The sequence below is a fragment of the Lichenostomus cassidix genome, chromosome 1 (genome assembly GCF_008360975.1).
Source record: "Lichenostomus cassidix isolate B80296 chromosome 1, HeHo_3.0, whole genome shotgun sequence".
In the NCBI taxonomy this organism is placed as follows: Eukaryota; Metazoa; Chordata; class Aves; order Passeriformes; family Meliphagidae; genus Lichenostomus; species Lichenostomus cassidix.
In genome coordinates this window covers 52,682,077-52,709,257 of record NC_139479.1, presented here as the reverse complement: position 1 = coordinate 52,709,257, position 27,181 = coordinate 52,682,077, and the positions used below count along the sequence as shown (strand labels likewise).

The 27,181-nt window shown below is 37.8% G+C and overlaps 1 protein-coding gene across 9 annotated transcripts in view; it reads right to left on the bottom strand.

The window, feature by feature from the left end:
- PCDH9 (protocadherin 9) overlaps positions 1-27,181 on the bottom strand; it is a 674,926-nt gene that overhangs the window by 519,886 nt on the left and 127,859 nt on the right. The window lies entirely within an intron of this gene.

Below are 27,181 nucleotides of genomic sequence, written 5' to 3'. Positions count from 1 at the left end.
TGCTGCTTAAGGGGCAAAAAAAAAAGTGTTGTAACTAGAGGCAACTCATTTACTTCCACTGATAGCTACAGCTCCAAATACAAGTCTTTCAGCTCGACTCGGAGAAGTTAGATGAACTACACAACAAGTTAGTAAAATGGAAACATACAACACCTAAATGCACATCACAAAGACTTGTGCATTAAAAAAAAACCTACCTGGGTGTCAGCTTTAACTATTTAAGGTCAGACAAATGTCAGGGAAAGAAATACGTAATTGTGCTTAGAACAGTTTCTGAATGGCTTAGAGAAGAAATTTAAACAAAATCACAGAATTCAGTTGGCAAACCAATTTTAGTCGTGATAAAGTCCTGGAAACCCACTGTTGTTGATGCAGCCACAAAGTTGATGGAACCATACTGTCTCAAAGCAACAAAAAATCTGACCCTTCACCAGAAGACACTAGGATATTCAGAAAACATCATAACATTTTAAGGTTTTACTGGTTTTTCATTTTCTGATCCTGTCTATAAAAGAAAGTAAAACAAAATGAAACAAAGCATTCTGTAAAGCAGCTTTGTGCAACTGTGCAAGAACTGAACACAAAGACTCCCCTTTCCTTAGAATCTTTCCCACTGATCCCTTACAGCCCAATTCCTCTGCCTCCCAGAAGCAGCCCTGCTGCTTATCTTCCTGCCTCAAGGTTTGATTTTGCATAGATTATCCAAGATGCAGGTTTATGCATGAAAAACCACTGTTATCTTAAAAAAATTAAGCAGTTTAAGAACTGAAAAGCAGCAGAGTATGACAATCCCATTCTGTTTATTCCTTATTGATTGATGAAAGGTATACATTTACATCCAGACCTTTTGATCCAGATGACTGTTTTAACCCATTTTCTGATGCTGCTCCATTTCTCAGGTTGTAACACCATTAATTCTTCCATGGTTATAAAAAACAACTAAAAGGAAACAAGGAAAAAAGACATACCATGCTATGTAAAGTAACATTATGATTGAGCTCATAAAAGAAATGCTGACTGAGGAATTTAAAGTTTTTCAAAACTTTTGATCTTGTTTATACATGTGAAGGTTTGATGTGAAAGCTTGATGTCAACTGTAAAGAGAAATATCTCTCAAGACAAAAATAAAAAAAAGACCTCCTGTTGAAACATACCCAATGATAACCACCAATGTTCTGATCTTGAAGAGAAAACCTTGGAAGTGTCTTGCATTTAATACTATCTTATGCCAAGCAGCCCTACTTTTTCTTATCATTATATTTTCATCATAGATAAGTGTTTGCTTTCACAAATTTAACAAAAAAGAAAGTTGCTGAAATAAATGTTCAGTAAGCCATATCAGAACAACTACCCTGTTATATTTGCATTGCACATGGGTCGTGAGAAAACATGTTTTTTTGTGAGGACCCATTTGCAATTTATATATAACAATTGCTCTTTTCATTTGGGATAATCATAGTTATTAGAAAGCGGATCCATAATAACCCCTTTGTATTTAACTCTGAGCTCTTAACTCTGCTAAGGAAAATCTGAGCCTGTAATTTCAAATATTTCTAGACCTAATCTGTTTTCTGTATCTATTACTTTTAACCTTGGTTGCAAAGCATGAGTAAAAAAAAAGTTTTTTAAGCATTATATGCACAAAAGAATCTTAATGCAAATTCATAGAGTTTTTTGCTTCTTGTGATGGTATGAAGACATAAACCATGATCTGGTATCTAACTGTATTTGTTAAAAACTGAATAACTTTATTTGATGATATTATACTGGTGATAATAGACAAATGGTATTTGAAACACTTCACCATTAAAAGGATGCTGGTAGTCTTTGTTTCAAACAAAATAACCTTTATATGTATGCAAAATTCTAGCAAGTAAGATAGAGTATTGATTCTATACAACAAAAGAATGACTTGTGTATATCCTTCTCGTGGTCACAGAAAGAGCTTTGGAAATGGTATCATTATAGAATTGTTCTGGGTTTGTGGGCTTGACAAGGGGGTGCGGAAAAAGTTGTTCTTATTTTTAAAGAGACAGTCTAGATACGCCACATATGAAAGAAATTTGCTGTTCAAATGTCACTCATGACCTGACACTGAAGAGAAAGGTACATAAATTTTAATGCATACAGAAAGGTACAGAAATATAGTTTACCTCCAAGTAGTTTATTAAACTTTTGTATATGCAGAGAGGTTCAAAATGAACTCCTATCCACCTGTCAGTGTTCTATTGAACACTTTGCCCACAGCAAGCAATGGAAAGGATTCATTATACTTGCACAGAATAACATGAAACAAATATTCAAAAATCAGAAAATATTAAAGAACAGTTTATTCCAATTTGCAATGTTAGCATTCTGACATTGGCCAGACATTCAAATAAATTTTTATACATGTTGCTTAAGTATCACTACTTGATAAAAGCAAAGTATAACAGTACATCAGCAGCAGAGTATTTTTAATCTAATGGGTTTCTATACTCAGAGATATATTAACCCCATGTGTGAATCACATGTTATAGGAAAATAAGGTGAGAAACTTTGTGTAAAAATGTTAAAATGTTAGTGACAATAAACCATATGCAGAAGCTCTTTAATGCCAATGAACAAGAAACTAGTGGAGAATGAAAAAAAAAGTGGCATAAGGAAAAACCGCATGGGAAATGACAATATTCCTCAGTGCGCTGGAAAACCACAGTTTTCCATTGAAGGTAATCAATCATATTGTGTGTTTGCCTACTACATTATTTGTTTTTCAGATTTCTTAAAGTCAATGGGTTCTGTCTAAAGTTTCCATAAAAGGAATGAGTTTTGAAGAGTTATTTGATTGAAGACAAAAGAGGGGGATTTAACTTTGACCAAGTGTACAGAAGTTAGCAGTGAGATTCAAAATAAAAGCCCAGAAGGAGAAAGTTATTAGGGCAAAACAGAGAAAAAGAGATCAGTAAAAGACACTCTTAGTAAGAGAATTAGAGAAAATACAATCTATAAAAATAAGTGACTGCAGAGTTCAGAAGAACTTTGAAGGAGACGGTTTTCAGTCCAATGTAAGGTCCATTTACATTAACAAGACTCTTTTCATTGACTTCAAGGGATTTCTGATCAGACCATATGAATTTCACCTTTGGGATCTGAAGGCATTTTTTTTTCTTTAAGCCATACTAACAGAAATACAGCCTGTGTCAAAAGGCTTTTTTTTTCTTTAAGCCATACTAACAGAAATACAGCCTGTGTCAAAATGTAACTCTAAATAACATAAACTGCATATCTGTGGTTTCACTGGCCATACTGTCCATCAACGGTTACACAAAGTGAGAAATGAATGCCCTGACTACTTTAAAATTAGTATGTACTAAGTGCAGAATTATTTTGTTCTTTTCCAACCACAAATCAACAAGCAGAGCTTGATAAAAGTCACTGGGGCTGCTGTAATGTCAATCTGCTGAAGTTGCCTCACTGGAATTCAGCAAATCACAAGTTAACACAAAGAACAAGGACATTCCACATAATCCAGACATTATTTTCTGTGTATACAGATAGTTAAATCCTATTTAAACTGACAGCATTTATGACACACAACATTATACAGTCAAATGAACTGCCCATATACTAAAAAGTGAATGTAATTCTTTTTCCTGAGAGTTGTGTAGGCAATATCCCATCCAAATTTAGGTTGGGTGTACTAGAATTCTAATAGCCAGTGCATCTGAAGTGCTCATTAGGGATATGCAAGAATTCATTACCTAAGTGTGTCTAATTTAACCATATTTTCCCCTTGAATGAAGCCTGCCTTAGTGGAAATTAGTGATCCAGCCCACACACTTCCAATACTGTTGCCACTTTCAGTTTACATTTGACATTTTTTTTAGAATTCTAAAAATTACTTTCTCTGTCTTCTCTTCTGATCTCCACTGGGTATTTATATGCAGCAAGTATAATTATGCTTTTGGCAAGCTAGTGAAAATTAAACCCTTATGAGCAAAGAAAGGAGGGTAAGGAAGCAAGGAACAGGAAGAAAATCTGGTTTAAAGTGAACTTATCACAAGTTTACTGGAGTATAAGCAGAAGGCAGCTACATAGTGAAATCCTGCAGCACACTTTCAGGGGGTGGTGACATTTGGCTCATGCTTAATGAAAGCTGAGGATGGGTATTTTATTGATTTGAACAAGGAGTGTATCTACTGGAAGATACGAAAGCAATGATTTTGGCAAGTTGTCTTGTTTTAAATATCAAATCATCTGATCCTAAAAATCCAGTATCACTGACAAGAAGAGATGATCTTGTGTGGTAGGTTTTGCAATACTACATACGCTATACACCGTGAGCTCTGATTTTCATATACATCACGTCTGCTTTTGTTTCCTCACTGACAAAATAACAACTGCTAGTATACCACCCTTCTGTCTACTTTTATTGAAACCTTCTCAAGGCTTTGTTCTCTCAAGAGTTGTAAACACTGAACTCCAAGTGAAGCAAATAGTAGATGAGGTATTTGAGGGAAATTCAGCAATATAGTATTTTCCTTCCTTCATAGAGTCACACTACTCAGGAGCCCAAGAGCTAGCAAATCCTGCTGAGGGATGTACAGATGCACTGCTCCAAAGAAGGAAGGAGCTGTGAAGAGCCTTTTCCCACAAACCTCAGAAAAGCACTACAAAGAAGCCTGTTCCAATCAATGACTAAATACAGTCTATGGAGCGTGACCTGCCAATGGCCATGAAAGTTTCTACAGTGCCACCAAAGACAGCCCCTCACTGCTGTACTCACAGAACTAGCCTGGGATGCATACAATTAATTTTTGAAAAAGACTCTGTGAAACTACCAATCCTGTGCCACTCTGTCTTTAACAACACTCCTCACACTCTCAAACACAACCTGAACAGTTTGCACAGCGGCAAGTTTTTCTACTCAGATATGTCCTTTCACAGTTAAATCCTCTTGAAGAAGTGGCCACTATAAACCTCATAAAAATTTCACTCCCTGGAAAAAGCTGACAGTCTCAGCTGTCTAATTAGAGCAAAGAAAGGCCACTTTCAATGGCTAAAATGTCAGCAGCATAATTCCACAATCGTTTTAGCAGACAAAGGTATTCTCTATGAGTGAAACCTCCTGAAAATGTTCTGTAGTGTCTATGAGTTATGGGTTTGTTTTGCAGAATACATACTGAAACCTGTGCATCACAGATGAGAAAAATCACAGCCACAAACAGTTAATGGATTCCTTCATCTATCAATAGTCTTTTGTCATGATATAGTACACTGCTGCCTGCAATAGCAGTCGAAGGTAATTTGTAATCGGCTGCTAGAGAAAGTAGGAAGAGAATGCTTCATGTTACTTCTATTCAAACCCCCTTGCCCCTGAAATGGAATAAACAAAATTGCGATTACTGCAAGAGTGTGTGTTTTGTACATAGAAGCCACAGAAAGCAGCATTACTGTGAGCCTGATGGGAGTGCACAATAAAAATAAATCAGAGTGAAAGGTGGAAAACCAGTGTGAAAGGTTAAGAGGTGGGAGCTTAATGGTTATTGTCCTATCATATTTTTAGAGCCTGACTTTCATTTTGCCAAGATAAATGTAGTGCCAATAAACACAGGTCCATATTTCTAACCTTGATACTTACTTATAAAGATGTTGGGTGTTAGTTATTTGGCAGAACAAGCCTTAAAATAACAAAACATGTTTTGTGAGAACATTGGGTAAAGTGAAGGTTAAACTAAGTTAATTATTTTACAGGTTTCCTGGTTGTCAGCAAATGATGCAACAGAGACCCAAATGGACGCAGGGTAGGAAATTGTTAAACAGACATGATCATGTCATAAGAAATGGACAAACAACTTAAATGGGGAGAAGGGGAAGTATGACCTATCAGCAGTAAATCAGTATCTGAGTTGTCAGTATGTGAGTCTTTAATCACCATTTTGAGAAGAAGAGAAATTTGCAGACAAAGAAACTGTCCTGCCAATAGAGAAAAGAAATAAAAAAGAGAGAAGAAAGGATTTAAATAAATATGAAGCTGCCAAAACAGATCAAGGCCAGAAAAAAATTGTTTTACTGAATAAATGCTGAATTTGGCAGCCAAAATTTTTTCAGTACAAATAAAAGTTTGAATAGTTTTGGAATAGGTGGGAAGCTTTGTCAAGCGAAGTTAACAAGACACCACTACAAAACAGAAAAAAATGACAGGGAAGTCACTGAAAAGTGACATTTTCCTCATTACTGCAAGTTCTATTCAGCTTCCCCGAGGAGTTCCTCTGACTGTGTATTCATTGACCCCAACAAATATTTGGGTCTGTGTTTGCTGCACAGATGAACTGCTGATGAATCCAAAAGAGTGTTTTAAGAACTCCCATAAGGGCAGTTAGTCATGCCAGGGGTGCTCTGTCAAGGAGCCTGGAGACTGGAAGTGCTGAGAGGCCCAATTCTCAATGTATTTGCCTCCCATTCTGCAGTGGGGACTGCCTGAAGCATCCCAATTCCTATCAGAGCCACAGATCCTAAAACCCAAAGTCACTGATCACAAAACTGAAGTTGCTGGCCTGTCAAGAATGCCAGCTTCACTGAGCAACTGCAGGGAGCCCATTTAAATTCAGAACAATATGTGCCAACACTCTTGAAACTCTTTTTCCATATTTTTTTTTAAATTTTTGATTCAGCAAATTGCAAAAGGCTTTTTCTTATTCCATCTAGTTCATACTGAATGTTTTCTCAAATGATAAAACTCTCAAATCTGGATTTGTTTTTATTTTAATAGTCTCCAGTGTTACACTCTGTTTAAATCAAACCATCGAGCTTTCAGCTCTACCTTTTGGAGCTCTTTTGGTTTCCTTCACACATTTAGTCTATCCTTGGTGTGCATTATTTGCATTTTTAGATCCTAGTCCTTCCCATTCTCCATAAAAAAAGAAATCAATCTTGTCATCTGAAAGTTAGAATACCAGTTGGTTGCTTTGCTAGTTTTTATACAGCACATGCGACTCTGTGAGAGGCTTAACTGATGAAGCTCAGTTTAATATGGCTTTATGTCTGGCATTTCAATTATCCCACACAAGCTCTGTTTTTCAAAGCTTAGGGGGTTCATCAGCTCTCTCTTGTGAGGATTCAGATGTCTAAAAGTATATTTTATGTACTGTATAAGGCACATACATCTAATCTCTGACAAGCTTGTCATACATATCAGAAGGCAGACAAAACATGCTCAGTGGCTGGGATCAGTGAATTAGTAATTACCAAAGTTACAAAGAGATTATAAATGTCAAGTATGTGTTTTTTCTTATTAGTACACTCTTACAAAAAAATGCTATTTGTGCCAACTCAATCTTCTCCAGATTCCCAAATATGCTCTCCCGTCCCTGTTTCCCTGTACATTACCCAGTTTCACCCTAAGTCCTTGAAGCAAGACTGGTTTGTGCTTTCTGTCTAAGTGAAACTTTCACCTTTCTTTCACTGCAAGAAATTTTTACTTCTGATTCTATTAAAATGCATTTTATGTATTTTTCAGGCAGGATTATTGGCTGTAAGATTAATATGCTCCTCCAGTTTCAGAGGTCATACTGGCTCTTTAAAAAGAAGCGATTTCTCTTTTGGTCGTTTATCAAGAATAATGCCAGGTAATACATCCAACCTGAAATAAACAGTGAAAAGAAAATCTGTAAGACTGTAACTGTCTACTAATATAGCTTTACCTTTACAAACAATCTGTATTTTTATGCCTGAATTTAATATTATTACTAAATTTAGTGGTCATGCAATCTGGAATCTGCAAGGCATTAAAAGATAGACACAAATCCCAAACAATGTTTAAAAACACAGTCGCCTTCAGTAATGTGAGTTTTGTTATCCTGAACAATATAATCATATTTCATAGGACATTTGTATCTTTTGTTTGTCAAAAAGAATATGAAAATCCATTTCCCACTGTGTTGGAAGTGACAACTCTAATAAATACATATTTTCTGTAGGTAAATATTTTTTTCTGACCACAAAAATGAAAAAAAAATTCATATAGACTTGTGTTTTTCTTGCAGATTGAAAAAATGGGTATCTATTGTACAGCACACATATACCACAGAGTGAAAATCCGCAGTGAGGACTGGCAAGCTGATGTGTTTCTTACACACTATGCATGAACATTCCCTGTCTTACTGCAATGACCTTATGATCCCTGGTGCCAAGTGCTCAAGTCCCAGCTGTGGATTTAAACTCAATCTCGTTTTGAGTTTCCATTCTGTTGGCAGCGGAGTCATTCTTCACTGCACTGCTCAAGCCAGAAAAGGCTTCCTGACTCGGAGGCAGACTCAGATAAGCAATGGCTATAAGAGAAGTTGTAATTGCACAAGCTCTTTCTTTCCCCCAGCAGGTATAACTACAAATGAGTGTCACTGAAAATTCTTCTGGGCTTTAACAGGGTAGATAACCTCATAGGCAATTGTGAATCTAACACAGTTACCAGATTAGCAAAGTAGACAGAAAAAAGTCTTGTTATTCAGCTTCTTCCCAGCAAGCTTGGATTTTTGTGGTAGGTAGGTTGTTTTTTTGGGTTGGATTGTTTTTGTTTTGTTTTTTTTTTTTTAAGAAAGCCTTCTGAAGTAAGGAAGATGAGTAGTAGGCCTAGCCTGAACATTAATGAAAGCTTCACTGCAGAAATTATACAGCAGTTAATACCACAAAATCAGGTAGCCAGAAATTAGGGAATGCCAGAATAACAAATGTTCTGTTTTCTTTTCCCCTCTCTGTACATAAACATTGCAAATGACATCCACAATTTCTTCACAGTGCATGCACAGATCACTAACTGCTTGTTAAACAGCAGCTTGTCTGTGCTTACTTTATCCTCATAATTCAGTGAATACACCACACACCCTTTCCAGAATCCTGTTTTTGATACCAAAATATTAACTTCCTCAAGAGCTTTTGATTCTCTCTCTATAGCTTTTTGCTCTTTCTAAATATTAACCGTGCACTATGTGGTAGCATTGCTGAGCATGTTTCACAAAAGAAGGCTGATGTGCATCTGTTGAAACTAAAAAAGAAAGAGAGGTGTGAAATAAGTTTCAGAGCTCCAGGGTCTCACCTCTCCCAGCGGTTGGCACTTCACAGCCTCCCATAGGGTCTGAACAGATACCCCCTGGCCTCAGCTGCTGAGGCAAGTGCACGACATGCTGCACGTCAGAGCTGCTGCATCACAGGCTGTCACACAGAGAATGAGAAACACAATGAGAAACACAACCCTTCGCTGAAATGAGAGCTTCATTTAAGTCATGTGTCTCCAAGATAACTTCAGGCATAGAAAAGTCCTCTTTCCTTTATTCCCTTTCCAGGCAATGAAGAGAATGACAGCATATCTGGCAGAGGCAGCTGACCTCGTTTTCTCACTTTCAATATCAGAGCATTCCTGCAAAAGGAAGCTTCCACCCTTCCAATTAGCCCTCATGAATATTTTCTAATGCTGAATTTCTAGTCCATAGTTCTTGTCCAACGCTGAGCTGCTCAATGACATTTTCCTCAGTGACCATTCTTACCCAGTCTCTGCTACTGCTCCCCCAGATTCATAAGCCCTGTTCACAGTGCCAATATCATTTGCCACCTTTTCTCTTTCTTCTAATTTTAACATTCCTGCCTAGCTGCAGCTACAGTTGGCACCACCTGTGAGCCACACTGTGACTGTCAGGTGGCTCCTGCAGTCTCTTCCTCCTGCTGACCAAGGTATCTCCCACCCAAATTCTCCATTTTCTACTTCTGCTTCTACTGCTCCTCTCCTCACTGCACCCAAGCTAGTCTGCAATTCTCAGTTCTTTCTGGACGTCAACTGGACAACTACTGAAAATACATATGAGACTCTCCCTCTGGAGACCAAGAGCCCACTGCAATTACCATACTGGAAGAAAAGAGCTGCTCACCCTCCTGTACATGGATATTGCTATTTAAGGATGGTTCATGTGCAGTCAGGTCACACCAGTGATTTCTGAGAGATAAAGCAATTTCAATTCAGGCACAAATCACAGACTTCAGCTGCCAAATGCAAATGTTGCTACTGAGCCAGGGCAAACTGAGGTATTTTTAAACGTGAATGAGTGGACTAACTATGGGTGGGTTTCCCAAAGAAAGACGAAATGATACATTCTTACCAATTCCAGGTTTACTTTTTTAAAGGAGAGGGGGGCTACATTTGCTCTAGTAAACAGTTACAAGAGTTTTTAAAATTTCATTTTAGTAATGTATTTTACCTCTAGACATTTTCAAAAACTTGAGGCTAAGCAGATCTTGGCAAGGGAAAATGTCAGATAAGTTAATTTTAGCAAAGTTTTTAAGAACTGAAGACAGTCTCCTAGTGAAAGGTTCTGTATTAAAGAAATTATGTTATTATTTCACCTAGGAGAGTTTACTCACATGTTTAAAATTTCTATATTTGCTTAACAGTAATGAATCCCTGTGTTGATATATTCTCTCATCCTGGAACATTTCAAACAGCCTTTACAGGCGAAATTGTTGAACTTGGTAACCCTAACTAAAGATTCCTGATACATCCCAATTTCTGTTTCACTTTTCTGGATTTTAGCCAACGAAAGCATAAACTCTTGTTCTTTGTTCTGACAGAGGATTAGTTAAACCTCCCAAGCTAGCAGTCCATCTGCTCTGCCAGCTAATGCTATTGTCCCAGAGACACCACCTCCTTCATTGTTCCACCAAACAATCCATGCCATTTCTTTTCTCAGCTGACACTGACAAGTACATGTCAACCCGCTTGCATTCTCCCGCACACATCTGTGACACTGAATATAGGCTTTCACAGTTTCAGGCAGTTTAAAGCCTAGTAAGAGCAAGGAAACACAATACTATAAAAATACGAATATACACAAGCTTTTAATTACACCATACCAGTTTATCTCGTCAATGTAATGTCCAGATTTGTGTGTTTACATTGGTCCCTTCTACCCTTCTCCTCCTAAAGACATGATGTCAGCTTTGCCATGTGAAAAAAAATGTTTTAAAGCATTCAGCAAATTTAAAAACACTTACATGTAAAGAAAATTGGATTCCCTAGCATAACATGTTCTGGTAATTTTTTTAATAGATATAAGAGTAGAATCTCTTTTACTGAAGACTGCTTTTTGGATTAAATCCACAAAATGGAAGGACCAAAATAAGGAAAGCAATTCTGCCAGTAGGTCCCTGAAAAGCTCTTGCTAAATGAGCTGATGCAATCTCAGTACAGGACTTATAGTCAGCAATGACAACAAAATTCTCATTACTGCCAGCATTTCAAGGAAAAAGCAAGAGACACAGTGAAACTATAGTTGTAGGTGGAAGAAATCCAAGATTATTGATAAGACACGGATCAAATTCAATGCTTTATCCTTTGCCACGTCAAACACAGCTTCATTCAAACCTCAAGTGACCTTCATTTGATCCAAAATAATACAGTTTTACGTGCCAATGCCAATTAGTTAATGACAGAAAACAATGCAGATGTATTAAAAACATTATACTTTAAAACAACAAGCTAAAATTGAAGTTGCTGCCTTCAACACGTAAGCATTTAAGGACAGAAAGAAACAATACATCTATTTGTTGTCACGCTGTCTGTAAAAGATATTAACATATAAAACTTCTACTTTTGCTGATTCATCAGGGACTGGTATTTACTGGATATTCCAAAAATGAGCCAAGACTCCAATTCAGAAAGGTAAACAGCATCTCTGTCATGCCAGACCACATTCTCAATGTGTCCTTCTAATGGTTCCTATGTTGGCTCTCAGCCTCTGATGGGGAGCCACAGTGACCACAGATCTTGAACCAGGAAAACAGATGATAGGTACTAACTTCAAAACAGTAAAATAAGGGGGAAATCCAATGCATTCTCTACAGATAGTGTGCACCCTTTAAAAATCTTAATTTCATTTACATCAGTGTAAACCCGTCTCTGGAGATTTCTCTAGAGTGAATTCTACTGCCAAATAGGAGGCATCTGACAATTATCCACCAGTGTCCCAGTTTAGCTAAATTGGTTTTAAATTGGAACAACTTGTTACATGGAAGGGGGAGTTGAAGGGGGATGTAGTTTTGCCTGAGACACATGATTAGATTTAAGCATTGAAAAGGAAGGTCCCATCCTCTGGACACAGGCTGTCAGGCCCGCAGAGCTGCCTTTTTGTTTTCCTCTTCCCCCTCCTCCTTTTTTTCTTCCTTTTGCCGAAAAGCATTTCAGCAAATGAAAAATCTTAATTATATATTATACAAAGAGGGCAAAAGCACTTGTAATTTGTTTTAACACAAGCAAGCGCAGCAAGGTGACATATAATCAAGCATTCCCAGACTGATGTATTAAAATGCTTTTCTGCCAACTCCTGCCCCGCATCTATGATGTAAGAATTCTCCATTATTCCTTTTGACTGTTTTCCCATGCAGATCACTGTGACCCATGACAATCTTTGTGAATGTAGATGGCAGTATAAAGTCCCTCCATCACAGCAAATCTTTTCCCTAAGCATATAAAAGGTTTTGTTCATTAAACAACCGAACAGAAAACATTCCTCAGTGAAGAAACTACTTCTCTGATTTATCTATAACAACCCAAAGAACAGTGCTAAAAATGTGCAAGGAAGCTGGTGAATCAACAGCTCTTCTTCCTTCCAACAAGAGGCTGCTAGTAATTGGATGTCAGGGAACAGAGAGTGAAGTAGGAATATTTTCACGAGTTATATTATGAGAAAGAGAAATCTGTGTGTACCTATGTATATTGGCTGAACTTTGCACTCTCAGTATGAATGGCTTTTCCAACTCTGGTGTTAACTAAAGAAAAAAGGCCCATCTGGTCCTAACTGCTAAAGTGTAGGAGATCTCTCTTCAACAGCAACTATCTTCTTCCAAATTGCAAAGCATACCAGATCCCCTAGATTAGAAAACAGTAGACTGGAAAATTGCAGGAGATTGGTTTCTACAGACTCTCTGTTTACAACAGCAGTCTGTAACAAGACAGCCAGGGCTCGTTCTGCAAAGGAGCTTGCCTGTAGCAAGTGTCCTGGAGCCAAGCGAGGATCTTCTATTTGTTCCAATAGTAGATCTCTACCAAAAATCAGTGTGGTAAGTCTGGAATTCTGTCTTCCTCCCTGTGCTCCTCCAGTTTTTAGCATTCTTATTGTTTTTGCTTAGGCAATCAGCCTAAATATCATTAAGGAGACAAGAATCTTGGCTGTTTTTAATAAAAATATTATGTGGAAAGAAAAAAAAATGTCCAAGAAGTAATGAAATAACAAGGAATTACTATTTAAAAAAAAAACCTCATAATCAGATACTGCTTTTATCACATCATATGCATTAAACTTCTCTGAACTGATGTCCTTTTCATCCTAATGTACTAAATTAAATATCTGCTCCTTGTAGAATTTGATTCATCTAAACTAGATTAAAATCAAATCATGAACAAAATCAATTTCACTTAAAGTACAATAATCCCAGCCCACTAAGGCTCCCTTCTAGTAATCACAATAAATGCTGTCTCTATCACCACTGCCATCCCTTATTTTTCCCCCTAGCCTTTCACTGAATGTATAATTTTCATATCATATTATAAATTAGGACCTTGTATATCTTATTCACATCTTATTAGAGTAAGTTGGCCAAGAAGCCAGAGGCAAGACAACCTCATTCAAACATTCCTCCAGGGTTTTCAGGTCAAGTCATTTTTTAAATTGGGATTGGTATAAACCCCAAGGGATTTCTTGATTTAAGAAAGAACTACAAATATTTAAGCTGTCTTGGGGGGATTATTCTGACATTGGATCGTGGGATTACCTCCTACATAAGACTCAAATGATTTGGACTGGTTCGGCATCTCGTCAGAAAACTGGGCAAAAATGCTTCTTACGGGAAGTTAATCAGATATTCAATCATTCCTCACTGTAAGCATGTCAAAAGGTAGCAAACAAAGGGAGAGGGAAGCAGTTGCTTCGAGATGTGTAGGAAACAAAAGTTGTCCTCTGACATACTGCAGCATTTTGGCTTTTTCACAAAGGAGTGCTATTCCTCATGACAATGGGCAAAAATTAAAAAAAAAAAATAAAGCTTCAAATTCCTTATATACCAACTATCTCAGAGCTTGCCCTGTGAATTTGCAGATGATCACTACCAGCATGGTAGTATTTAATTAAATATTTTATTAACAATTAATAACACTTGGCACTTCTACGACAGAGCACCATTTGCTCAGAGCACTTTAGTCTAATAACGAAGTCTGATAACAATCTACAAAAGCAGGAAGCTGTGATTGTAGCTGATATAGTTGGAACTGTGAGAAGGTTTTAGGCAAACCCCCTCTGTCGTAGTCAGATCCTGGCTCTGACTCAGATCTGAGGCCAGGCTAGAATTGCAGTTGAAACCATCCTGTCAAGAACAGCACTTCAATAAATTTTCTGACCATCAAAAGTAAGTGTGAAAAATGTCACTCTCCCTTCAGTAATTTCCTTTTCTCTTTTCTTTTTTGTCCTCCTGAAGCAGAAGTTAGAGGGGGAAAATGACAGGAATGAGACTTGTTCACTACTGCAACAATAAGAGGAACAATAGCCAGAAACATCCAGAAATAAAATGGCTACTTGAGAACTGTAACTTCTTGGATCTGCCAGATGTAAAGGGTCAATGCCAGACCATCATACTGAGAACAATATTGCAATGAAAAATGGATTTTTTTAAAGATGGAATGCTGAGAGAAAATCAGAAATTACTCCCAGAAAGGGGTAATTCTGTCTTTTCAAACATGAATCCACAACTGAACTACTTTTCCTTATAAATTTATTCAACAAATAAAAAGCAAACTGCAGCTCTAACCTCATATTTATTAATTGTACAGTGTGGAAAACTGAAGGATGTTTTTGTTTGTTTCCCTTCAGTTCATTCACTGGAGAATGAAGAAAATGTCCTTCTTCAAAGGCATATTCTTTTTTCCTTCGTCCAACCACAGCATCATCAGACACACCTCTACTCTCTACCTGCGCAGCCTCACATATCACCTGTCCAACACACTGTGCAAAGGCAGAATCAAGCCAAGTTTCAAACTGCAGAGGCAGAAAGCAAAGGTGACCAGACTGTAACAGTCTCTCTACTTCAAGCACAACGTTTCTTCTTTGTATCTTTAAGACAGCACAGGAATCACACTGTACATAAAAACAGAGATTGCCTACGCTGGAGATGAAAAAAAAAAAAGAAAAAAAGAGATAGAAAAAACCCAATCCTAACTAAACTTGACAGGAAACTACTTTCCACTCACTCATGAAGAGATTCCAGCAGCACTGACAACAAGCCCTGCTGATTGGGGTCAGTCACTTTTCAAGCCCAAGGGAACGGTCTTTTCCAACTTCAATCACAGTCTCATAACCCCCCTATAAATAAGCATACCACAGAACAAAAAAAATAAAAAAGCAGAGAGAACTAGCAGTCACAATCCACATACAACATTAAACTGCAGAATAATGTTTGTATTCTAGGAAGTCTGGAGAGAAGGAATCAGTCTTCTTCACACAGATGAAACAAGCTTTATTTGAACTACGCTTATAACTTGGAATGGTTTAGTAATTTTACAAGAACATCTGCCCAGACAAATACATTATACACACTAAACACCACAAGAAGCTTTTAACTTTTTATCCTCACAAAAGAAAAACTGCAATAGAATGTCTCAGATGGTTAACTAACACAAAAATTAAATTTCATTTTTGATTTGGGACAAGGTTTTGGTCCTTGGGATTCCAAGCACCTGTTTTTTTCCATTGAATCTGCAACTGAGTTTTCAAGCAATCTTTCTGCAAAACACGAAAACATAAATCATGATGTTAAACCAAAAAGTGTATCTTCATGTTAGTCATATGCCAAAACACTGATAATTTTACAGGGGAGAACAACACTGTTAATTCCTAGCACTGTGTATCCTGAAGCAATCCTATGGGAAGTCTGAGGGTGTGTGGAGGGGTCAGGAAGAGGATCTAAGAGATTAACATTAAGAGATTTCAATTTATGGATCAGAAACAGTTATATTGAATACTTACGAACTCAAATGTTTATGTTTCTTATTCTTATAGAGAATCTGTCAACCATTTTATCTTCTTAAATATTTAATATGAATAGGAAATATTCCTCTGGGCATTCTTAAATCTTCAAATAAAAATGCATACATATATTTCTAAATTTCTTTTTTGCTATTTAAAAATTAATCTGCATCCACAGCTATAGATAAGTTTCTAGATACAGAGAAAGTCTCAGTATCAAAACACCTGAAGGAATCTCTTGTAATAGAATTTCTGAGATAAAAAAAAGAAAAAAAATCATTATTTTGGAATTCCATCCCACTGAGCACAAAAAACCAAAAAAAACAAAACAAAACAAAAAACCCAAAACAAACAAACTAAAACCAAACAAAAGAAAAAAAACACAAAAAAACCCAAAGAAAAAAAAAACCAACCAGGAACTGTTTACTTAGTACAAGAGACACTCGCAATTTTTTTTTTTTTCCCCACACATGCCAAAACTGCCACAAAGGAAGCATCCTAACATCATGGCATTATAGAAAGCAACCACTGGTAGAATATCAGTACAACAGCTTGTTCATCATCCTAATGCGATGCAGGATTAAGTATGCCTAGTAAATATCTGCCTAACTTAAAGACTTGCAGAAGAAGGCATTTCACAGTCTTCTGCATAACCTCTCAATGCTTGGAGAGTCATTTTTTTTTAAACTAAAGTACAATGCTACATTCTGTCTAACATTTATGTAGGCAATCAGTGAATTAAGTTCTGTGTACAGAACAAATACTTAGCTATTCCTTTAGTATTAACCCTGGTGGTGGTCATATGACATCTGCCACAGGCTGTCCCTATAGTTAGAATATAAAACACATGGGTCAAGCACTGGCACAGAATTATCAATACTCTCTTGTTTAGTTGTGCCAAATAGCATCTCCCAAATAGTGCCTATGTACTGCATGTGAAATAGAAGGAACCAGTATAAATTTCCACCTTGTGGTACAAAGCAGGCAATCCTGTTTTGGAAGAGTTAAAGAACAAGGGGAAATTTAGCCATATGGATGCAAACTGTGTTGCATTATCTGTGGGCCAAAGAATGGGCCTGAATGTTTTTTGGTTTTTTTACTAATGTAGTCCTAGCCAAAGGGAGAGAACATGTTTCTGTTAGAAAATAAGTCAAACTAATTAATGCTATTCTGTTTCTCTGCCAATGTAGAAGCATAAAATTAGCATTCTGTAAATATTTAAGATGAGATTACATTTCCTCTGTGAAATCACATTTCTAATCTCTTCCAAACAAAAGTACACGCCAACTCCTTGAAAGAAAAACCTTCACCCTATTGAGCACCTAATTTATTAATTAAAAAGATCAATCCAAAATTAATATTGTTATAGATGAAACTTAAGTCTTTTTCCTAGTGCCTTCTTCTGGGAATCCAGTGTACCAACCTTGAAGGGTTTAACCACTTCCTTATACCTGTAGCTCTACAAGGCAGCTGCCCCAACAAATCTCATTCAATGCTTTCTCAGCATATTCCTATCTGATCTAACATTGCCAGAATGACACGCAATGCTGTTCCATGAAAAGGGACACTGTTTTATTTTATCACATGCCAGCAAAAGCTGCCTTTTTCACAGGAGGCTTAAGGCATAATGGTGAAGGATATGCTTTCTCTTGTACTGGTCTAACTTCACTGCTGTTACCCAGCAGTGCATGTCATGGTCTGCAGACACTCTTCTAATCATAATGCTAATTATCCCAGGATAAGATACTCAGTGCTGACACATCTATCTGGAACCCAGTTGCAGGATTGGGTAGATCTTGTTACGTTGTCAGGTTCTTCTCACACTTTGACGTGCTGGAGAACAGCTTTGCAAAAGCCAGTAGCTGAACAAAGAGTTGCAGAAAGTAATCAATGGAAGAAGGTAAGTGGATGCATATCCCAGCTCTTGGATAGTGCCTCACCTAACTTCAGGCTGTACAGTCTCCTATACAGCACACTGCCTCCCCTTCTTCAGTCAAGGACTCCAAAAGGAGTAGAAGTCATACAATTTCTTTAATCCTTAAGCAAAATTCAGGAACAGAAAATGTCATCTATCAAATGTCATCTACTTCTCCTTCTTCATGTAAGCATGCATACTGTGTTCTGGGCATGATTTTTAAGTGATAGGCTCTCTGCCCAGGTGATGAGAGGCTTATCCCAAGAAAACTGTCAAGAAAGGGTCCCAGAAGGAAAAACATTTTATTTGAAGACACAAAAGGCAGGACTTTTAGCAAACCAGAAGCTTCCGTATATGCATATATTGATGCAGTAGTGTTGGAGGTTTTACCAGCAGATATTTTGGCACATGAGAACTTCAACACAACAATATATATCAAGAATTTCCAGAATTCATTCCCATCTAAGTGCTGATCAAACCTATAAAATCTATAATTCAAATGATCAATGACTTATAGCCCAAAATTCTCACTGCATCTGCGCGGTATTTAAGCTATGGCTGAGGTAACTGCCAAGTCCTAAGGAACTCAGCTGCTTGGAAAAGCTCACAAGAATACTCAGAAATTCACATGTGTATAACATGAATCAACCACTCTGATGACATTTGGAAATACAGGAATCATTTCCCAGTACTAGCAAAGTAACATATTGGTAGCTACTCTGTAATTCTGCTGGGTATTTGAAAGGTGGTGTATCATGCTGAAGCATCTGATATTTCACGTCTTCTTACTGATTAATCCAAATTTATTAAAGGCACCAAAGCAAGAGTTTTCATTAAAATATAGTCAGAAGATATATTTTAAAGATTTTTCAAATTAATTCTGATGACCCACAGTACAAGCTTAAGTTAATTTTCCAAATATTCTCTTCCCATTTTATAGTTTTGAGTTTATTTGATCTCTCCTTTTTATGAACTTACACCATATGAGTCTGCTGGTTTCACACTTTATACTCACTTTTTAATGCACAAAACCATATTAACTGGCAGTTAATTTGTTTTTAATTGTTAGAATTACATTTTCAAGGAACTTTTAATCATTTTGGAAATGTTTTCTTCAGCCGGTTTACCAGGCAAGGGTTTTGATGTCTGCAAGAGATTTATTGAAATTGATGAATTTAATGGAATTGTTATCCCATTTAAAGGCAGCAAGTTTATCTACCACAGCCTATAGCACAAGAACACAAATCACAAAAAAATTAACATGATACATATGGAAAAATATAAATGGTCTAGAATGACTCTGCTTGAGCAGGGAGACTGAAGCAGATGACCCATTGTGGTCCATTCCAACCTTACCCATTCTGTGAATCTGTGAAATGTATTAAAAATAAATTTGTAAACAGAAATCCAAACAGATTCTCATAGTAATAATGTTGTGGTATTAGGGGAATTTAATACTATCCTTTGCATTGAATTCCTTGCAAAACTCACGTGCACATGATTTTTCTTTTTCAAGATGACAACTCAGTTTTAAAGACATCTTCAGGTTTGAAGGAATGTGGGCAGGGGCAACTCAATCCTCTTCCCATATATCTGGTGTTAGAGAGTGTCAGAATCATCAGGTCAGTCATTACCGAACCAAACAACCCTATTTTCTGACTGTCATTTGGATAGAACGTCTTTATGGCATCAAATAAATGTTTGATTCTTTTGTAACCAGCCTAGCAGGAAATTTCAGAAAGGCCACAAGGGTTTGTTTTCATTTGCAATGTTAAGATATATTTTGAACTTGGCATTTTTAACCACAGCAACAAACATCCAGAAGCATCCACTGTTGCTGTGTTACTGCTTGGATTTTCTCTGCCCCCACTGCCCTCCTCCAACCAGGCACAGCTGCCATGTGGATGACAGCTACAACTTAAATAAACAGAAAAAGAGAAAAGTGAAGCAAGAAGCCAAGGAAACAACAGCTTATATCCTTGCCAGGCTTGCTCCCTTGCCTTTTGCTTTTCTCAGACAGGATAAAGCTAGCAACTAATGGAGCCTGCAGAGAAAACAGGAGTGCTGGGAAAGTGAGGGCACACTGGTCACTAAGGCCACCAGATACTGCTCTGTATATAAAAAAGAACCTCCACTGATGTTGAAATGCATCTTAATTCATAAATTACAGCCCAAAATTAACTGCTTTGTTGCAGTCTGCTGGTACTGTGTTAGCCATCAAGACTGAAACAACTATGTGCTCAAAGCATATAAGATACTAGCTGTAGATTTAATGCTCACTCAAATTTGTTCCCACTCATCACATCTGAAGATGAGAATCTCCTCAAATTCCCTATAAAGAATAACCCCAGCATCCAATGACTCCCCAGAAAAACTGGCTCTAAAATGCAGGGCTGTCCTTAGGATGCCATTAAGCATAAGGCAGTCTTCATTTGCCTTCATGCATCAGTAGCTAACTCATTATTCTACACAGCTTTTCAGTAATTCCTCATATAGGAAAAAAAAAAGTATAAAGTGTAAATCCACATCACTGTGCAGCTGTGCTAGCAGTTCTTAGTGACTTAAAAAGAAGCATCATTGACAGGCTTTTAGAGGCAGCTGCATCCTGTCCTCTCAGCCTTAAGGCTTTGCTCTGGGTAGGACTAGCTTGTGGGAAGGAAGCAAGACTGCTGCTGAAAAAGCTGAGGATATGAAGTAACTAAATTACACAAGAAGTTTAGGAGGTGAAAGGGCATGAAAATTCAGAGATCACAAAGCTCTACTGAGCAAACAGAAGCAGCCAGTTGAAGTATGTGGAAAAAGCAGAAAAGGAACAATTATTTTGGAGCACTGTTTTATATCTCAAAATTGGACTTTCCAGAAGAACTTCGCTTATTTTCTAAGTTTCCATTTGATTATTTTAAATACACTTCAGTTCATCTAGCTTTTCTTTGTAAATCCAACTCTTTATAGGAACCATAGAATGGTTTAGGTTGGAAGGTACCATCTAGTTCCAACCTCCCTGTCATGGGCAGGGAACCCTGCACGAGACCAGGTTACTCAAAACCCTATTCACATAAGAATACCTTTAAACAGAAATAAAAGTTTGCCAATTAATATCTTTAACCTCCACCTGTTGCTAAGTACTTCAGTGCGTACAGTAACTTGTGAATATTTTTGCTGGGGAAAAAAAATCTATTCTAACAATCAGCTAAAAGTTGTCATTAAGCATTTGAAATCGGTAACCTTGCTACAGATCTACTCATAGAACATGACCTTTTATTTTTAGGTGAGTCTAGACACAAATCATTGAATTATGAATAAGTGTAGCTTTCATATTTTCAACCTTTTTCCAACCCTTTTAGGCTAGATTTCTTTCAGTGACTATTATAGCATTACATTGTTTGTTTATAGTAATTGAACTGAGCAATCAACACAAAAACAATGTGTTTGAGAGCTTCTCCACTTGTGTTACAACAGTCATTTATTAAATTACACACAGATGTCATTCAACTCTTTGAAAGGACTGCCCTCAGGTTCAAGCCTGGATTACATGTATACATTGGGATTCTATTATTAATCTTTCAGCCTTGTTTATTTCCTCTTACAATATCAAAATGGATTTTCAGTTTTCCATATTTGAAGAGAATGAATATGGTTTTCTCTGGGATGGAGAACCTGGGTGGTAAAACTGAATCATGATTATAAAGCAAAGCATACGTCTGCTTCTGATTCAAAATCAGTTGGGGAATTTGACATAGTAAACCTCATTTTTCTGGTTTCTCCCTTTCATTTGGCACTGCTTCAGTCCATCTCAACAAGACACAGTTACAACATTAATTTTATCATCTGATACATGCAAGCTTCTCCTGCTAAGTACTATCACCTACCAGAACAGAAAACTAAACTGAGCAGATATGTTCAGACTCTAGCAACTTTAACTCAAAAGCGACCTCAGAAAACTGAAGACATTCTTCTTCCCTGTTTCAGCTACCAACATTCTGTCAGTGAACTTGCACTAACTAAAAAGCAACTGTCAAGCTTAGAAAAGTCCTCCAAGCTCATTGAATCCAAAAATTAACCTAGCACTGCCATGCTCACCACTAAACCTATCCCCGGGTGCCACATCCCCATGTTTTTGAACACTTCCAGGGATGATTTTTCTTCTGCTTGCCTGGGCAGCTTGTTCCAGTGCCTGATCACCCCTTCAGTGAAGAAATGTTTCCTAATACCTAAGCTGAAACTGCTGTAGTTCAACCTGAGATTATTTACTCTTGTCCTATCACTTACTGAGAGAGGAGACACCCACATACCTCCTTTCAGGTAGTTGCAGAAAGCAGTAAGATCCCCCCTGAGCCTCCTTTTTCCAGACTAAACAACCCTAGCTCCTTCAGCCACTCCTCATAAGACTTGTTCTCTAATCCTTGCACCAGCTTTGCTGCCCTTCTTTGGGCATGCTCCAACACCTTCACTCAAGAAGATGTGGAAATGTGAAGAAACTGTTTTAGTAAAAACCCAACCAGAACTTTCAGAAGGTTCTACAAAGGTTCCCACTGGACTGTTTAAAGAGTTCATCAGTGGTTACATGTATAGATAGAGGACTTCAAAGGTATTTCTTTCTCTTTTGAGTTCTACTTCCCTTGAAAGATTCACTCTATGACAAAAGTTATAATTAAATATTTTAACCTGACATGCCCTGATTTAGGCCAGTGGTCTCTATTTAAGGACAAGGTGGCACATGATAGTAGAACTCTCACAAAAAAACCTGGTAAGTCAAATCACTTTTATGGTAATGCCAGATGGGTGATCTGACTCTGATGGTAGAATGTCTCAATTTTTTTTTCCCCTCCATAAGTTGGCCATGAAGTTCTGGCTTGACCCTGAAATGCAAACAGAATTTAGACATAATCTGACCAATACTGAGTAACTGGACTCTGAGATGAGGTAGGACTGGAAGCCATTTTTATGGCTCAGAAATCAGTTGCTTCCAGCTCTGAAACTCTAGTTGTGGATCTGTGCTAATCTCAGGAATTAAATCCCTGATTACTTTTAATGGCTCAAAACATAGAATAACTTTATTCTATCCAGTTTTTGTTATTAAATAAATAACAAAAAGTGTCTTCCACTGCCCCCTTGCACTCTAGAGGAAAGACATATTTGTAACAGAGTTACTGAGTGAGCCCAAAAGGAGGAACGGGATAACATCTCATGTTTCCCTAGGTGATCCAGGCGTAACACTAGGGTGACCTGGGGAGCTTGTATCTCCGTGGTGGCAGCATCACCACAGCCTACCCCTGGGAATTAGTAAGCAGCCTGAAATACTGCAAAAGCATTTAAATGCTTTCCAGAAGGAGAAGAGAAATCTCTGCCAGGGCATAAAGACCCTCCTCACTGGGATATTATGCCTATTCCAAGCTTAAATCATTTCAACACCTTCAGCAGCCATTGCTCAAGCAGTTCATGTGTCCTCCACTCTCCTTCCCAGAAGTCCTTTAAAGATATTGAGTCATTTGGTTGTAAACCAAAGTGTATGGACAATATAGGATTAGGATGTATACTTAATAGCAGGTAATGACTTTCCTTTAGGTAGATTAAATTTCATTCCTTTTTTCACTGCAATAAATTATGCAGGTTTAGAGAAGTAACAAGTGTTATGGATGCTGTAAGAGGTATTCAGTCATTTAAAAATAAGGCAAAATTTCCTATTTGCAGTCCCAATGCGCAGTGGCCCAGCCCTATGATTTAACAGCAAGGTCTTAATTTTCTTCTAGACATTACTCCTAAAATGCAGAAACTCTTTCTTTTTAATGTCCATATACTTTCTTGTCACTTTCATAGCAAGAGTGTCCTGGTACCGAGGTAATCATTTATACAGTGCAAAGCTGCTACTCTGGAAAACAAAATCAGACCTTATTGCACATCAAAAAACAGGGCTTCTAAGAAAAAAATACAATTTACTAGACAACTTCCATGTTGAAGTTGAGAGGACACATGACTCCTAAGCTCAACTGACTGTTCTGTGTCCAGTAGCAGGGGTTATACACAGAACCAGTCTTACTGCCAGAGTACTCATGGCTGCCAGATATCTCAGGAGTATATGCCATAGCAAATAATGCCAAATGGAAATGCTCTTACCATTTCAGTCACACCAGCAAATCCATACCTGCAGACAGCCACCACCTTGATCTTAGGGATATCAGTATAAGGAAGATGTAGCTCTAATTTACTTGATCTGAGAGAAGGCAACAAGTCAGAACTATACAGGTCCCTGCAACAGTCTCTTTAAGGCACACTGGAAAATCCTTGCACCTTAGAAGGCTCTGCCACACAAGTTTTCACACGGAGACAGCCTTTGCTTCACCGCCATATGCACTCCAGCTCTCCCAAGCAGGAGTCCTTAACTCCCACTGTAAATGCAGAGGTATTATCAATCACATGCCTTATGGTCTTTTTCAGTCCCTTCATTTAAGGCATGCACTGAATCTGCCCCAGGGCATGAGCAAAGTAAGAAAACTAGATTTCTGGTATTTCCCAACTGGCACACTAGTATAATGTTAAACTACTCTATTCCTGAGTCTACCTATGCAGCACAGAGGGAGTATAAAGCTTAATTAATTCATGTTTGTAGAGTGTGAGCTTCTCAATAGTAAGAGACTGTGTAAGTAGAAATTACTCCTATTAAATGAGGTATTGAGGGAAATGATCACACTTTGTGCTCTGAAGCTCGTTCCTCTGTTCCTTAAATAGCAAGAACGCAGGCAGCAACGTCAATGGAGACTACACTCCTCATCGTACCTTAGTTTGCTCATAAAGTTCAAGCCCAAATGAATTCTCCTGGCACTTTGTGCTGAAAACCTGAGCTGGGGACAGCATCCACTCTTTGGAAATGCAGACATTTCCTAGGTACTATATGTGGTCTCTGTGGAGGATGAATCAGTTATCCTGGGTACTTTCTGTTTACAGTCCCACCGACTGGAACTGGCATCTGCTACAAACTGACAGTCTCTTGTTGAAAGCAAAATACTTAGGAGCAGGTCCTGACTAGGGGGATAAAAGAACTTTGAAGGGAGAAAAAAACAAGGCCAAAGGGAATAAAGAGAAGAAACCAGAAAAAAAATCTCAGTATTAGCAGGAGGAGAATCACAACCTTCATACAGATAGGTGAACTGCTTATGTAAAGAATTCTAGAATTAGTCATCACAGTCTGGTAATTTGCCTCAGTGCCAAATATGCACAGTTATTTTCCATCTTTGTTAATGTTATAGTGCTATTTCAAGTAAACTGAGTACCAAAAAGTATGAGAGTTCTCAGTTGTAATTTCTGAGTTCGCATTTGCGCTGAAACAAATCACAATGGGAAATAATAAGATGCGTCTGTTTAGAGTGATGAGAACAACCTAATATATTCTGCGGTGCTTTAGCAGAGGCTGTCACTTTTCAAGTATGGCACTACCACAGAAGGCACAAAGGTGAGATCCTAAGTGTAAGTCTTATTAGTTACACCGTTACTGGTGTGAAAGTGCAGTGGGAGTAAGTGAGGACAAGGATCACTTTATGCTTTGTCATAGTCCTACTTCAAGTATCACCACTTCCTTTATCAGAGCCTATCTCACTCATAAAAGGGGTTCCAATCAAACACGAAAGGCAGCGAGCAAGAACAGAAAATCAAAGAGGAGTTTTACACTGTTGTTTCCTTTCTCAGTTGCTAGCACCACTCAATAGCATTGAGCTCACTTCAGCATTACACTGTCATTTTTTTCACCCTTTTCTTTTTCACTACAGCCTTCCTTTGTATCTGGGGCCTGAGGTGCAATGCCTTGGCATGTTGTTAAAGAATTAGTATGAAGAAATCCCAAGGCAATAGCTTCACTTGTATAGCATTTTTATTTTATCAACAGGACATGTCCTCTATGTTTGCTTGTCAGAGAAAGCAGGTGTGTGCACGTGTGTCTGCACCTATGTGTGTGTACATGTAATGATGCCCAGCCAAAAATATCTATACTTTACCAGCTGCATAAAATCTAGAAGCCACAGATGTTATTATACAGAAAGAAAGTTAAAGCTTTCTTAACTGCAAAAATAGAGAGGGACGACAAGAACTATTCCAAACCCTCATTAAACTGTGTTCTTGAAGTTCATAGGCTGTATATGTGCACCACCCAAACTTTAACTCCAGAAAATTATGTTGCTGCTCTATATTACAAATAAGTATCATGTAATTCAGAGCAATGCATATGGTAGGAAACCTGTCAACTCCCCATTAACCTTTCTCTAGCTTCACAAAGATTTTTTGCTTAGTCTCCCCAGACCCTACAGATTACTTTGCAGACTTCCTCTCAGCTGTCATCTGAGCAAATGAGAGATGCCACAGAACCTCGCAAAAGTGAATTTTGAAAGAATTGATCGAAACTGCGCTGTCTTGAGATAGAACTGGAACACTTTCTATTTGGAATTAGAGACAAGTTTCAAGTTTGCTTGAGACACATAATTTTCCATTGCTCATCTCCCCATACCTTAAAATGCCTGTACATATAGAGGGCAATTCTTGGTGATAGCCAGAGAACCAATCTAATTTAAGTAAATTTACCTATTCCTGGAACTAAAGGAGTGTTACAAAGCCCCAGGGAAATTACTCCAACTTCCTCTCCCCAGCCAATAAATCCACTAGGAGTGTCAGGGGTTTTTTCCTCTACGGCTCACCAACCTTGATGAATGACTGCAGCATAACCAAAAACTTGCAGAAAAAAAATGGGAGGGGGCTTAATTACAAAAATAAACATTACCAAAGTAAGCAAAAAGCAAAAGGTTAGTTGAAACATGGAAAGCATTTATGTAGCAGCGTGGGAATTAAGGGATAACCCTTCTGATATTGCTATTTTGTGCTCTGTTGGCTACAAGACCATTAGTGTATTTGCAGAACTTAAGAAGACCTGGTGCTTTAAACTGAAGGATTTGCATGCATTTAGGAAAATACAGCATTGCCAAGGCATCCCTGCAAAGTTACTGAATAAATGCACTGTTGCTACACAAGGCTAGTAAACAGCAGGACATGACCCTTACAGAAATGCTACAGTATCACAGTTATTTAGGACTTGCCCTTCCAAAAAGAAAAAAAAAAGGGAAGAGAATAAAGAAGAGAAAAAAAAATCCAAACAGCTAATGCAAAGCAACTTCTTCTACCCAAGTGCCCTAAAGCAGCCAAAGTGTTCAGGAGCCAGCCAGATCATTTCATTTCCTCTCACATAAATCACTCC